The following is a 15,430-nucleotide window of genomic DNA, read 5'->3' as shown; positions in this document are numbered from 1 at the left end:
GAGAGATATTAGACACATTTACTACATTTAAGATGCTTTCACTCACTAGGACGTCATTTTTGCAATGCGAGGACTTGCTTGGCAGTGATTTTAGTGCCTAGAAGAGCCCTTAGCTGTTAAAATCACTGTAATATGTGTGGCTCATTGATTTAGAGGCTAGCATGAAGGTAGGCTTGTGCACTACATGGCTCAGTGTCCTGTGAACGGTGGAGTTGGTCCAGGTAAACAGGCTGATTTGGGCGTACACAGTGTGCCTGATGCAATCTGACTTTGCCAGAGGCACACAGTCGTCTCCGCTCTGTTTAGAATACGCTTTGCCTCTTATTATGTTGGGGGAATTTTGAGTGCCTGCTTAAATACACGTAGTTCAGCTCACGCTAAACAGCGGTGCTGAATATTTGTCAGGAGTACAACGTCAAAGCCGTGCTAACTCTTCCCAGAGCTCCATGTGTCAGCTGATTCTGTACGGTTTCAGCTCTACCTCTTTAATCTGCAGGCACAAAACCCTCGTCTTATGTTGATTTAGCTGCAGTTGTGCTCCTCTTCAATCCGACCACAGCTTGTTTCCCTTAAGCAGCTCAAGCACAGCTCTCTAATTCCTCGTGTAGCAGACATTCTCATCTGCATGTTGGGAAATAAGTTGCCAAAAACCTCCTTGAACATCTGTACATCGACGTGAGTCAACACTGCATTCGCAGAATTCAGATTCGTTGCGTTAGCCGTGGCTTTTTGAGGAAAGATGACTCCGTGGCCTTCGCTGGACTTCTCCAGGGGTTTCCAAGCAGCTGCAGGATCCGACGCTCTGCTCAGTGTCACTTTCTGGCTTCCATCAGAGGCTTCTCTGAGACACGGATCCAGCAATCTGCACAAGCAGGACTCTGTGAGCTCCACACCAGCCTTTTTCATTCTTTAACTCAAGGCCCAAAGCCAGCAGGAGGACTGGAGGCCTGCATACGACCTTCTTGGCAAAAGCTCGTTAGACGTAGGCTGGGCTAACGTCAGTTATCGACGTCACCTGACAGAATCAAACTGTACAGGGCTAAAATCAGAAAAGCCATCAGTAGATTTCATTTTCATGACAACTTCAAGATGACTATAGTACAACTCAACATTGGCCCAGTTTTAAAACAAAGTTGGAGTGACTGCCAACGCTGAGATGTGATTCTTGGCTCGGTGGGACGGTCCTCTATCTCCGCTCGAGATGGACACTTCGTCTAGGGAAGTCAAGTTTTGGCGTGTAACGCTAACAGCTGGACAAACAACTGTAAAATGGCTGATTGGCCACCTGTGTGCTCTTCAGTGACACTCTGAGCTCATTGAGTTACAGGAGACAGCTATATATTCATTCTGGAGATTACTGAGCTTCGGATGTTGATTCAATAGTACAGTATCTTAGTGAGTATTTTGATAAGGGCTTCATTGGGAATGTCTCACAGGCTGTTTGTGAAAGGTTTCCTGTAATCAGGCTGCTGTAGTTGGCATCGGAATCATAATGACTAAACAGTTTTGATACTGTTATGTTCTAAGAAAGTATTTGGAAAAGCAAGATGTGAAACTAGACAGTGAGGATGCGCTGAATGGATTCGGGAAAGCAGGAGTCAAGCGTTCATTGGAGTTAAAATGTTGACTATTGAAAACACTATTATATCATTTATCACGCCTCAATCTGACTCAGCCAGGCCCACAGCAGCGAGATTCGTATCCACATCAGAAAACCAGAAAACCCAACTGTAGCCCATAAAATTCTGTCTACAGAATTCTGTCTACGGTCGGTCTACAATTCTGTTTACAGTCTGTACAGTCGGTTCAAACAGAATTTTGTTGGCTACAGTTGGGTTTTCTGGTTTTCTGATGTGGATACGAATCTCGCTGCTGTGGGCCTGGCTGAGTCAGATTGAGGCGTGATAAATGATATAATAGTGTTTTCAATAGTCAACATTTTAACTCCAATGAACGCTTGACTCCTGCTTTCCCGAATCCATTCAGCGCATCCTCACTGTCTAGTTTCACATCTTGCTTTTCCAAATACTTTTTTAGAACATAACAGTATCAAAACTGTTTAGTCATTATGATTCCGATGCCAACTACAGCAGCCTGATTACAGGAAACCTTTCACAAACAGCCTGTGAGACATTCCCAATGAAGCCCTTATCAAAATACTCACTAAGATACTGTACTATTGAATCAACATCCGAAGGTCAGTAATCTCCAGAATGAATATATAGCTGTCTCCTGTGACTCACTGAGCTCAGAGTGTCACTGAAGAGCACAGAATTTTGTGGGCTACATTCGGATTCAGACAGAATTCTGTCTGAAGTCAACTGTAGCCTGATTTTTCAGTATGTGGTCCTCTTTCAGAGACTGTGTGGTTCTTCTCCAGGAATGTTGCACAAATCTACAGTTTCATAAAATGTTCTGTACCTTCAATAAAAACATGACTAGCTCATCTGTGGCTGAAGCATCGCCAAGCATGGGCTAGAGGGGTATAAAGCCCCCCAGCATTGGGCTGTGGAGCAGTGGAACTGTGTTCTCTGGAGTGATGAAGCTCCATCCAGAACCTTTGGGATGAGTTGGAGTGACCCAGAACTGACCATCCAACATCAGTACCTGGACTCACTAATGCTCAATCAAATCCTCACAGCAATGTTCAACATCTATAAGCCTTCCCAGAAGAGTAGAGGCTGTTACTGCAGCACAGACTCACTAGGAAACGCTGGAGTCTGTAAACCAGGATGAAGGTGGCTGAGCGAGGGACCGGGGTGGGTGGCAGGTCCAGCAGGAGCAGGGTCATGTCCTCTGGACCTACATCAAAGCTGGCAGGAACTAGCAGATGACCCACTCAGCACAGAGGTGAAGAAGAGCCGGAGGAGCAGAGGAAGATGACTCAGGGAACCGGTCACAGTGACCTGGTACTACGTTTACCTTTGAGTCGGGTCGCTGTGGAGCCGTAATGATAGGGATGCGCCATGTGGCCTCATACAGTCTGTATTTATCACTGCAACACTCAATTTATTTCTCCCGGCTCTGCTGCTTTCCCACGCATGACTGAGCCAGGAGTGCTTTGTAAACTCCCTGCTGTAGGTCTGCAGAGGTCAGACTCGGTTCCTTACCCCATTTAACACACCTCGTTCTACACTAACATCTAATTGCTGAGCCTGTCAGTCACTGATCTGGGTGTGTCAGCGCTGAACAAACGCTGGGTAATCTCACAAGCAGGTCGGACAGGAAATGATCTGTGAATTGTTATTGAGCTTTTATGTAGAAGACTAAGGCAGAAGAAAGCGAAGGACAAAAAAATAAACGAGCATCTTCTTAAAGGCAGCTTTACAGGAGAGGGAAAAGACCTTCGCTTTTAATGCACGTCGCCGCAGTGAGATTTCTCTCTAAGCAGTGTTGGAGCATCTCTGTCCATTCATCATGAAACCTAAAGGGGGATTTTGCTAAATGACTGAATCATTCAGTGGTTTAGATGTGAACAAAATCATCCAGAGTGCCTTTCCAGAGTGCAAACTGTTCACCATTATAGTGCTCAGAACCAGACGTCCGGTGCGTTTAATGGCTCTGAAAGCTACGTCCCGTTATTTTCCTTCAATATTTATAAAATGATTAATCCAAAAAAATAAGGTGAACCTGTCGCTTTGATTAAGCTTTGTTTGTCTGTGATCTCTCAGCCATCTGTAGCGTCTTTTAGGGTTCTTCAGCTCGTAACAATAGCAGAACCCTTTCGGGTGCTATATAGAACCATACACAACATGTTTTCCGTCAATCTGAAGAACGCTTTCACAAAGCAAAGAACCCTTTAATCATGCAAATGGTTTTTTGAGTGTTTATGTTTCTAAATAGCACCATTTTCTTTACCAAACAACCCTTAAAGAACCATCTTTTTAAGAGTGTATAGAACCCTTTTCAAAAAGGTTCTATATAGAAACATCTGCAGCACATTCTCCATCACTCTAAAGAACCATTTCATGATGTAAAGAAGCCTTTAAATGTGCAAAGGGCTCTTTAAGTGTTCATGGTTCTATATAGAACCATTTTCTGTACTAAACAACCTTTGAAGAACCTTTTTTTAAAAGTATATAGAACCCTTTTCAAAAAGGTTCTATGTAGAAACATCTGCAGCACATTCTCCATCAGTCCGAAGAACAATTTCATGATGCAAAGAACCCTTTAATTGTGCAAAGGGCTCTTTAAGTGTTCATGGTTCTACATAGAACCATTTTCATTACCATCGTTTTAAAGAGTGGACTATCAGACAATTGGGAAAAATAAGGTGTTGCTTTGATTAAGCTTGAACTTTTGATGGTGAAATTTGTTGATTGGTGATCTCCAGCCATCTGTAGCCTCTTCCTGCTGCGCCCCCTAGTGGTCATTCCACAGCAGAATGGACATCAACTCAGACGTTTTAATTAACATAATCAAATAAAACATGCACAACTCTGATACCAGATGAACTGGGATGATGTTGAGCTGCTATTGAGCAATGAGGGTGAAGGGGGGGGGGTGAGAGCACCCTCCTGTGAAAAACTATTCACACCTTTCCAGCATTTGAACACAATAAAAACGGCGATATAAATGTTCACATCCTCGATCGATGAAGACGAAGATGAAAATACAGCTTCATACACATTTCCATAAATACATCCCAGCAACGTTACTGTAGAACAGAAACATGGACAGGCCAACTGAGGAACCTCCAAAACAGACGGAACCTGCATTTCATAGCTGCAGTAAGAACGGGGTTCAGTGACGAGGCTCATCAGGGTGGGCAGGAGGTAAACAGGCACATTTTTTCTGTTAGGCAATGCTAGTGAATGGAAACACCACCAAAACTCAGATTTCAAATTCTGATAGTTCAAGTTCAAGTTTTGATGCTAAATCTTGTCTCTAAATACAAAGAATTTTTTTTAAGTGATAAAGTGTGTCTTTCATTTCCCTCCCCATCCTTTTCTCATTTCTCTCTCTCTCTCGCTCATGTTCTCTCGCTCTCTCTTTTTCTCCCGTCTCTCTCATTTTCTCTTCTCTCATCTCTCAGACGTCAGCGACTCGCTACTAGGGGGCTACGTGAAATAGGCCGCATCATTCAGGTGCTCACTTTCCTCATCTATTTCTCTTCATTTCTCTCTCTCTCTCTCTCTCTCTCTCTCTCTCTCTCTCTTTCTCTCTCACCCGCTCTATTTTCCATTCTTTATTCCTATACGTCTTCATGCCTCTCTTTTCATCTTTTCCATCTCTCTTTTCCCTCTTTGTCTCTCTCTCTCTTTCTCTTTCTCTCTCTCTCTCTCTCTCTCTTTCTCTCTCTCTTTTTTCTTCCCTTTCTCATTTTCTCATCTCTCCCTGTCTCTCTCTCTCTCTCTCTCTCTCTCTCTCTCTCTCTCTCCTCTCTCTCGCTTCTCTCTCTCTCGCTTTTCCCTCTCTCTCTCGTTCAGTGAGATGATGATGATGTTGATGAAGTTCAGGTGTGTTTAGAGGTGACAGGTTTCAGCTCCTGCACTTCTGTCTATTTGATGACCGATATCCCAGCATGCCCGTGCGTGTGGAACGTTTAGACCTGTAAGTGCTTTGATCTCTCACACCCCTGACTTTCTCCCCCTCCATTCATCTCCATCTCCATTCAGCAGACGCAGCTGTGCTGACTCAGAGCTCCTGAGGCTGTGTAGCACAACAACCAGAGACGCTGTCGCATCTCCACTTTCTCCCAGAGCTCTGACTAATAAAGACTAACCTCTCTCTCACCCTCTCTCTCTCACTCTCTCTCTCTCTCCAACTCTCTCTCACTCACTCTCTCTCTCTCACCCTCTCTCTCTCCCACTCTCTCTCACTCTCTTTCTCCCACTCTCTTTGCTTCTCTCTCTCTCTGTCTCTCTCTCTCCCACTCTCTCTCACTCTCTCTCTCTCTCTCTCACCCTCTCTCTCTCACTCTCTCTCTCTCCCACTCTCTCTCACTCTCTTTCTCCCACTCTCTTTGCTTCTTTCTCTCTCTGTCTCTGTCTCTCTCTCTCTCTCTCTCTCTCTCTCTCTCTCTCTCTCACTCTCTCTCATTCTCTCTCTCACCCTCTCTCTCTCTTTATCTCTCCAGTCTAAATGTCTGACTCACCCAGCCGCTTATCTCTTAGTGTGTGAAGTCAAGCTCAGGCTGGTCTGACCCGGACACACTGATCTGCGCTGTGAAACATCACATGGTCCAATTTACGTGAATGAAACGTCCAAATTCCACATTTCCAAATTCATAAACTGGCTGATTAGTCAGCATCCTGCCGCCTCCTTCTGACCTCACAAACACGCTAGACGTTTGCATTCAGGCTCAGGTTGGGTCATCACCCCTCAAGACGAAGCTGGAGTGGCTAACTGGGACGTTTGGGAGAATTCCTACAAATTATCTGCCCATATAGAGATTATTAAACTGATAATATCACTAAAAATGTAAGTCCTGAGCGCAACAACGATGTTTAAATCACATAATAGCCAATTTTTGTGGTCGGTGGAGTTTAAAACCAGAATTCGCTTGAGTGAGAATCTGAAGATAAACAGCTCTAAACACGTTTCAAATCCAAATAAAAATGTCTTATTTATATTTTTCCCCATAACATCACAACTCTGCTACTGTACACTGCAAAAAAATATATCTTACAAAATAAAGTGATCTTACACTCTTAAAAAAAGACGGTGCTCAAGTGTTCTTTAGTAAAGAAATGGTTCTACATAGAACCATGAACACTCAAAGAACCCTTTGCACGATCAAAGTTTTCTTTGCATCTTGAAATGGTTAAAGAGGAGAACAGTTTAAGTTAAGTTTAAGTTATTCTTTTTCAGGAGAGCATAAGAAAGAAGGAAATCAAAGGAAAATAAGACTTTCGTCATAAAGACTGTTATGATAAAAACTCACAATTCATAACACTACTGTGTCACACAGGGGTGCCAAAACTTTTTGTCCTGGGGCAGGACCAAAGTGCAATGGGCCGAGAGCCAGAAAGACAAAATATTCAAATAAAGAACGTATGTAGGTTCCACCTTGTGCCTTTTAAAATGTATTTTATAAATTACACTATATTTTATAGCTAAATAACTTCAAAAACAGTTTATAAAGGACAACGTGAGTTTAATAAGTCACTCAGGTGAGCTGCTCTTTGCGCAGCCCTGCTTTAATACATCACTGTGTGTTCATAGCTGCAGCATATTTTTATGATCGGCCTACAGTGCAGTGTAAAAGTCAGACGCTCCCCTTCATTCATTTCATTTACAGTCAAAACAGTCATTTTGTACAAATCACTGATTTTAAAAAAGAAAATTAAATAAAAGAAATTTCAGGAGAAAAAGCAGAAACACGTTGAACAGCCTCGGCTGCTGAATACCAGAGGAGGAAAGATCCTGAACAAACAGCCCCACAGAAGACACTGATATGACATCCCAGGTGGTTGATAAGTGCTGCTGTTTGGTTGTTATGGTATCCCAGGTGGCTGCTATGGTGTTGCCAGGTTGTTGCTATGGTATCCCAGGTGGCTGCTTTAGTGTTTCTAGGCTGGTGCTATGAGATCCCAGGTGGCTCCTATTGTGTTTCCAGGCTGTTGCTGCAGTACCTCAGGTGGTTGCTAAGGAGTTTCTGGGCTGTTGCTATGGTATCCCAGGTGGTTGGTAAGGTTCAATTGCTATGCAATTCCAGGTGGTTGCTAAGGTGCTGCTAGGCCATTGCTATGGAATTCCAGGTGGTTGCTATGGTGTTGTTAGGCTGTTGCTGTGGTATCCCCGGAGGCTGCTGAAGTGTTGCTGGGCGGTTACTATGGAATCCCTGGTGGTTGCTAAGGTGTTGCTAGGCCATTGCTATGGTATCCCAGTTAATTGCTAATGTATTGCTGGGTTGTTGCTATAGTAACCCCAGTGGCTGCTGTAGTGTTGCCGGGCTGTTGCTGTGGTACCTCAGGTGGTTGCTAAGGTGTTGCTGGGCTATTACTATGGAATCTCAGGTTGCTGATAAGGTTCAATTGCCATGGAATTCCAGGTGATTGCTAAGGTGCTGCCTATTGCTACGTCAGAGTAACGAGCTCCGCCCACTCGCTGCACAGCCGGCAGTTCGTTCTCCAGCTCCTTACACTAAATTCCCAAACTGTCATCACCACTGAGCAGCTTTTCAGTCGGCAGCTGTGACAGAAGAACAGCTGAACAACCTGGAATCAGCCAGAAATGAACCCAACACCATTCGCCAAACGTGTAGTCTGATCTTCAGTCATAAAACTGACACAATATCAAGTTCAGCTCAGTTTTGTCAGTTTTGCCAGATCAGTATTAATGTTGTTTTGTTCCAGCCAGTCTGTAAAGCATCTTACAGCCCATTTAGTTTGGCGAATGGTGTTGGGTTCATTTCTGGCTGATTCCAGGTTGTTTAGCTGTTCTTCTGTCACAGCTGCCGACTGAAAAGCTGCTCAGTGGTGATGACAGTTTGGGAATTTAGTGTCATCTCATCTTCAGAGTCTGACCAAATCGGCTGTCGGTCAAATGTGATCTTAAAATCTCCATTTTCTGTTTGTAGTAAATCTTTGGGCCTGACAGCATCTCTGGCCAGGTAAGGGGTTAAAGTGTCACAACAGTAAACCTGTTGCCTTTACTAAAGAACTCCTGAAGAACGCTCTTTAACAAATACACTAATCTACATCACAAAAATTTGAGTTGACAGGATTACTCTTAAAGTCGGTGAGATGTTTTTCCGGATCCCCAGCGTGCCTGACGAGATTCCCAAAAAAAGTGATATTTTTGGACGTGTAACCTCAAAGAAAAGAAAGCAATGAAATATTTGACAAAGTGTTTCCTGTTCTGATAAATAGTGAAGCTTTGGCCTCCACTGTCAACACCGCTCTCAGCGCTGTTTTCTTAAGCCTCCTTGTTGTGTAATACATGGAATTAGAGCCATCCATCTCTCTGAGTCCCTCCACTCGGGGGAGTTCTGGAGGGTTCTAGCCGAGCAGTGTGATCACACCGCTGGGTGGGTATAAGCCGGTTCTCCTGAGCTAACGAGAGATGCCAACATGACAAAAATGCCCGCAATTCTCTTGATCCGGCCGAACAGGTCAGGAGGCATCAAATGAAATGAATGTAATTAATCAGCAGGGCTGAAGGGCTGGTATTAATTAGGCTGCTAACGGGAGCCTTAACGAAGCTGAAGTGCAGAGAACGGACACAGCGGGCGGTCGAGCCGAGTGGAGACGGTGACCCAGCGAGAAAGATCAAAACAAATGTGGCCTCTAGATCAAAGACTCGAAGGGGCATCATTTGCGTGTTCGCTTCTACCAGGTATTTTCAACACACTTAAAAAAGATGGTTCTTTAAGGGTCTTTAGGAAAGAAAATAGTTTTATATAGAACCATGAACACTCAAAGAACCTTTTGCATGATTGAAGGGTTCTTCAGATTTATGAAGAATGTGCTGTGCTATATAGAACCTTTTTGAAAAGGGCTCTATATAGCACCAAAAAAGGTTCCGCTACTGTCACACAATTAAAAATAATGGGTCTTCAAGTGTTCTTAGGTAAATAAAGTGGTTTTATAGAGAACATGAACACTCAAAAAAACCTTTGCTTGATTAAAGGGTTCTTTGCATCGTGAAAGGGTTCTTAAGATTGATGGAGAATGTGCTGCAGGATGGTTCTATATAGTGCCAAAAAGGTTCTTTGATTGTTATGATATTAAGCTTGTTACAATAGAAGAACCCTTTTTGTTGAACCATCCAGAACACATTCTCCATCAGTCTTTCATGATGCAAAGAACCCTTTAATCACACATAGAACCCTTTAGTCATGCATAGAACCATTTTCTTTACTAAGGAACCCTTAAAGCACCATCTTTTTTAAGATCACTTCATTTTGTCAGATATTTTTTGCAGTGTACAGTTGCAGTGTTTTGTGATGTCATGGAGAAAAATATAAATAAGACACTTTTTATTTGTTTTGAAACGTGTTTAGAGCTGTTTACATTCAGATTCTCACTCAAGCGAGTTCTGGTTTTAAACTCCACTGACCACAAAAAAATGGCTATTGTGTGTTTTAAACATTGTTTTACTGCACTGCGGTGATGAGCTTGTTTATTTGTTTATATCCAATGTTTTTAAAACACCGTAAACAAGCAAAATAATTCTGAAAACATACGTCCACGAGACGGAGATGCATCAGTGCAAACCTCCATTATGGAATCCTAAATGAATCTAAATATGATAGAAATGTGAGAACCTGTCAGTCCCGCTGAGCTCCATTCAGATGATTGCTGTGTGTTATATCACTCTAAGAGGCTTCCTGCCGCGTTTCCCCGCCGTGCCGCCGCTCCTCTGATGAGGCCGCCGTAATCAAAGTGACAAATAAGCCGCCTGAGGCGCGTAATTGGATGGAAACACAAAACAACAGACAACAGATGCCGTGGAGGAACGTGAGGAATGAAACAGGAGCAAAACGGAGCAGCGAGGAAACACATACAGAAGCACCCACCCTAACACGGGCACAGCATGGCCAAAAGTATGTGGACACTCTTTTAATTGCTGGTCAACAGGTGCATAAAACCAGTCACGCAGTCCTGCCTCCACAGTGAGGTAGAGGGGTCTTGCGAGAGGATAAGAACCTTTGAAACAAGTCAGTGCGTCAAATTTATGCCCTGCTAGAGCTGCCCCAGCCGACCGTAAGTGCCGTTTGTTTAGAAATGTCTGGAAACACCAACAGCTCCCATGAAAGCCGGTCAACACATCCTCCACCGGGAACTTTAATATAACTCAAATATGGCAGATATAGTGCGTAATTTATATTTATACTAAAAGAATAAAACATTAAATATAAAGGGTTCCCTAATTTTTGCTCTGGCCATTCTATTTTGTCCCAATATGCTAAATTCAGCAGATGATCAGTAATTGTGCCTTAAATTGTGCAGAACTGTGAACTTATTTTCACATAGAAAATCACAACACATGATTAAAAATGATATACGGGCACCTGAAACAATTTTTCTTATTAACACATCTAATATATCTTGTTTTCAGATGGTTGTATGAATATTGTGAGATTATTTGACTAATTTCTAGACATTTTTCACTTAAATTAAACAGTTTCATTAAGTGAACTGATCTCACTGTATTGGCATATAGTTTCGCTTCAGTTTATGAAATATGCTTGAAATCTTCCAACATTGTGAGACGATTTCACCTAATAAAATTGCTTAAAACAAGTCAAAACATCTAGAAAAGAGTTAAATAAACTTATAATATTCCTGCAGCCACCTCGAAACGAGAGATATTAGATTATTAGCCAAGAATTAGTCACTTTTTGTGGCTTAATTTGACCACAAATGACTTGTTTTGACTTGTTTTTATCTAATATCTCTCATTTTGAGGTGGTTGTAGGAACATTATGAGGTTATTTAACTCTTTTCTAGATGTTTGGACTTGTTTTCACACGACCACGCTCTCTGGAGCACCATCACAAAAACCGCCGGCTTCTAAAAATGGATCGACCCCTGAGAACGAGCACCGCCAGAAAGCTGAATCAGAACTGTCAGCCTGACGTTAGACGAGCATTACGTCTCTGAGCACCTGCCAGAGCTTTATTCCCCACAAGATCGATGACCAGTCAGGAGACAACAGGGATTTTCCAGGAACATTTTCACTCCGGCTTCCTGGAATACCTTCGCTTTTGGTGTTCCCGGGAGTGATCCAGTTGGCGACCGGTGTTTGGACCATTGTTTTGTTAGAAATGAGTTTGGTAACGAATCCTATGAGCCCTGTATTCATAACGCTTTATGAATGCATTCATAAGATGTTAGATAGCACACATAATATTGTAAAATGCCTGGCATAGACTTATTATTGCTAATTATATCTTAATTAATTAATTAATTAATTAATTAATGTATCTTCATATGATCAGGTTTCATAATGCATTATAATGTCTGTTCATAACACTCACTGTCCACTTTATCAGCTCCATTGACCGTATAGTTTCACTCTGTAGTTCTACAGTTACAGACTGTAGTCCATCTGTTTCTCTGCATACTTTGTTCTTCAGTGGTCAGGACCCCCATGGACCCTCACAGAGCAGATACTATTTGGGTGGTGGGTCATTCTCAGCACTGCAGTAACACTGACGTGGTGGTGGTGTGTTAGTGTGTGTTGCGCTTGTCTGAGTGGATCAGACTCAGCAGTGCTGCTGGAGTTTTTAAACACTGTGTCCACTCACTGTCCACTCTATTAGACACTCCTACCTTGTCAGGCCACCTTGTAGATGTAAAGTCAGAGACGATAGCTCATCTGCTGCTGCACAGTTTGTGTTGGTCATCCTCTAGTCCTTCATCAGTGGTCACAGGACGCTGCCCGCAGGACGCTGCTGGCTGGATGTCTTTGGTTCTCAGTCCAGCAGCGACACTGAGGTGTTTAAAAACTCCATTTATAACAATTTATTTATACCCACAAATGTCTCCACTGAAAAACTGGTATCTTGGCAACTGAAATGATCTTAAATCGTCTCTCTAAATTTAATATTTCTAATTTTCAGTGTTGTAATCTTATCATTAGATTATTTAACTCATTTCTAGACACTGTTTGCTTGTTTCAAACATTATTTTTTAAAATGACCAAAATGATCTGCATTATTACATTACAAGTTCTTCAAGGGTTCTTTAGTAAACAGAACCCTTAACATGATTAAAGCATATTTTGTACGGTGAAATGGTTCTTCAGATTGGTGGAGAATGTGCTGTAGATGGTTTTACCAAAAGGGTTCTTCTATTGTCATACTGTCAAGCTTGTAATAATAGAAGATCCCTGTTCAATGGAAAAATGAAGGTTCTTCAAGTGTTCTTTAGTAAAGAAAATGATTCTATATAGAACCATGAATGCTCAAGGAACCCTTTCCATGATAAAAGGGTTCTTTGCATGGTGAAATAGTTCTTCAGAACGATGGAGAATGTGCTGTAGATGGTTTTATATAGAACCTTTTTAAAAGGGTTCTGTATAGCACCAAAAAAAGGTTCTTCTGTTGTCATGCTGTCAAGCTTGTAATAGTATGAAGAATCCTTTTCAATGAAAAAAGATGGTTCTTCAAGTGTTCTTTAGTAAGACAATGGTTCTAAATAGAACCATGAACACTAGCAGTAATGCTAACCAATCAGCGCTTAGTAGCAGTAATGCTAACCAGTCAGCGCTCAGTAACAGTAATGCTAATCAATCAGCGCTTAGTAGCAGTAATGCTAACCAGTCAGCGCTCAGTAACAGTAATGCTAATCAATCAGTGCTCAGTAGCAGTAATGCTAATCAGTCAGCGCTCAGTAGCAGTAATGCTAACCAATCAGCACTCAGTAGCAGTAATGCTAACCAGTCAGCGCTCAGTAACAGTAATGCTAATCAATCAGCGCTCAGTAGCAGTAATGCTAACCAATCAGCACTCAGTAGCAGTAAAGCCCGCCTCCTGCTGCCCCAAACCCGTTTGCTGTAGTAAAGGAAACATACAGGTGAGATTTCTTTGTTTTTTAAGTGAAATTCTTTCTTCTACTGTCTAAATTAAAGGAAAGCTCTGAGTGATTAGAAACTATTTTAACTTTTCGTTTTTAACCGTTTAGCTACATTCACTCCCATTCATTGAGGACTCCCTCGCCGGCGCCCTCTGCTGTTCAGCAGTCCTGGTTTTTGATATAACGGGGGAAATAGGAAGAGGCCAGACTCCTCATAAACCGGCTCTGATATAATCATGAATTGTATCCGGCTGCTGAGGCTGAGGGACACAGTGCTGCTCCGCAGAGTGTTACACACCAGGACAAAGGCTAGTTTTAGGCTAGAATGCCCTTTTAATTTAGCGCTGAAGCTGCAAGGCTAATGTAGCTAATAAGACATCTAAATGGTCAGTTCTGGCTCTAAATTAGCCGCCAATCATTTATCTACTTCTTTTTATCTACACTGGTGCTTCAAGGGTTCTTTAGTAAAGAAAATGGTTCTATGTAGAACCATGAACACTCAAAGAACCCTCTGCATGATTATACAGTTCTTTGCGTGGTGAAAGCGTTCTTCAGATTAATGGAAAATGTGCCTGAATGTGCTGTAGATGGTTCCATATAGAACCTTTTGAAAACGGTTCAACATAGCACCCAAAAGGGTTCTTCTTATTGTTACAAGCTTGTCACCATGACAATAGAAGGGTGCTATATAGAACAATTTTCTAAAAGGTTTGTGTTCATGGTTCTATCTAGAACCATTTTCTTTACTAAAGAACTGTTCAAGAACCATCTCTTTTAGGAGTGTACTATCTGCTTTTGTGGTGAGAACCCTGCTGCAAAAGGACCATAAGAAACCATTAGGATTAGAACCTGATGGTTTTGCTTTCTAACAGGAATTGGCTTAATGGTCACCACTAGAAACCATCATTTCCTGTAGAACACCTTTAGATCCCATTTGGAAACCAACAAATGCGTTTAGAGTCAGCCACTGGTCACCTGTTAAACCATTAGGATCCTTTACATTGTGATATCAACCCATTAAAAAAGACAAAACACATTACAGAACCATCAGGAACCAATAGAAACTACAAACTTAATGGTTTGTATGGGTTTTTTCAGCAGGGATCTGTGTTTGTTCCCACCAGCCTTCATCGTTATCACAGATATGGAAGGGTTCCTGGTTTATTCCCAGCAGACTGACCTCACCCTGCACTGCAGAGGAGTCCAGCAGCACCGAGGTTAGCGTTAGCACGTCCAGGCATGCTTCCTGTGTTGTCTGCTAGCTCGGTCCAGCTTTTCTGATCAACACCAGACGGGCAGGAAAACAAAAGACCATTACGAATCCTTTCTCCACACACAACACAGCACCATATCCCACTGAAGAGCAGCGGTACACGAGGGCGCCTGCTGAAAGGAAAGCTACGCAGCGTTTGATGGAGAGTTTGGCTGAGACGTTTAGCTCTATTAGCACTCTGGCTACGGGAGAATAAACAACCTTCCAGCAAAGGCCATTCAGAGCTGGACGGTGAGGAGAAGCGAAACGCATGTTGTGTTTTTGAAGGTGCGTCTGATTAGGAACGTTTGCATAAGTGTGTTATAAATAAACAGACATTTCCATTTTAATGAATTTCATACATCCTGTTTTATTGTGCATTCCAGGTAATATCAATCAAACTGCAGTTGTATACATACATCATCTAAACCGCTTATCCTTCTGGGTCGCGGTGGGGTGCTGGAGCCTATCCCAGCTGTCATTGTTTTGATTACAGGTAACTTAGAAAAATTAAACTTTATTGAAAATTTGTTTTTATAAACACCGATCAGGCATAACATTCTGACCACCTCCTTGTTTCTGCACTCATTGTCCATTTTATCAGCTCCACTTACTATATAGGTGCACTTTGTAGTTCTACAGTTACAGACTGTAGTCCATCTGTTTCTCTGATACTTTGTTAGCCCCCTTTTACCCTGTTCTTCAGTGG

The sequence above is a fragment of the Colossoma macropomum genome, unplaced genomic scaffold (genome assembly GCF_904425465.1).
Source record: "Colossoma macropomum unplaced genomic scaffold, Colossoma_macropomum, whole genome shotgun sequence".
Classification (NCBI taxonomy): Eukaryota; Metazoa; Chordata; class Actinopteri; order Characiformes; family Serrasalmidae; genus Colossoma; species Colossoma macropomum.
This window is presented reverse-complemented; position numbering follows the sequence as displayed.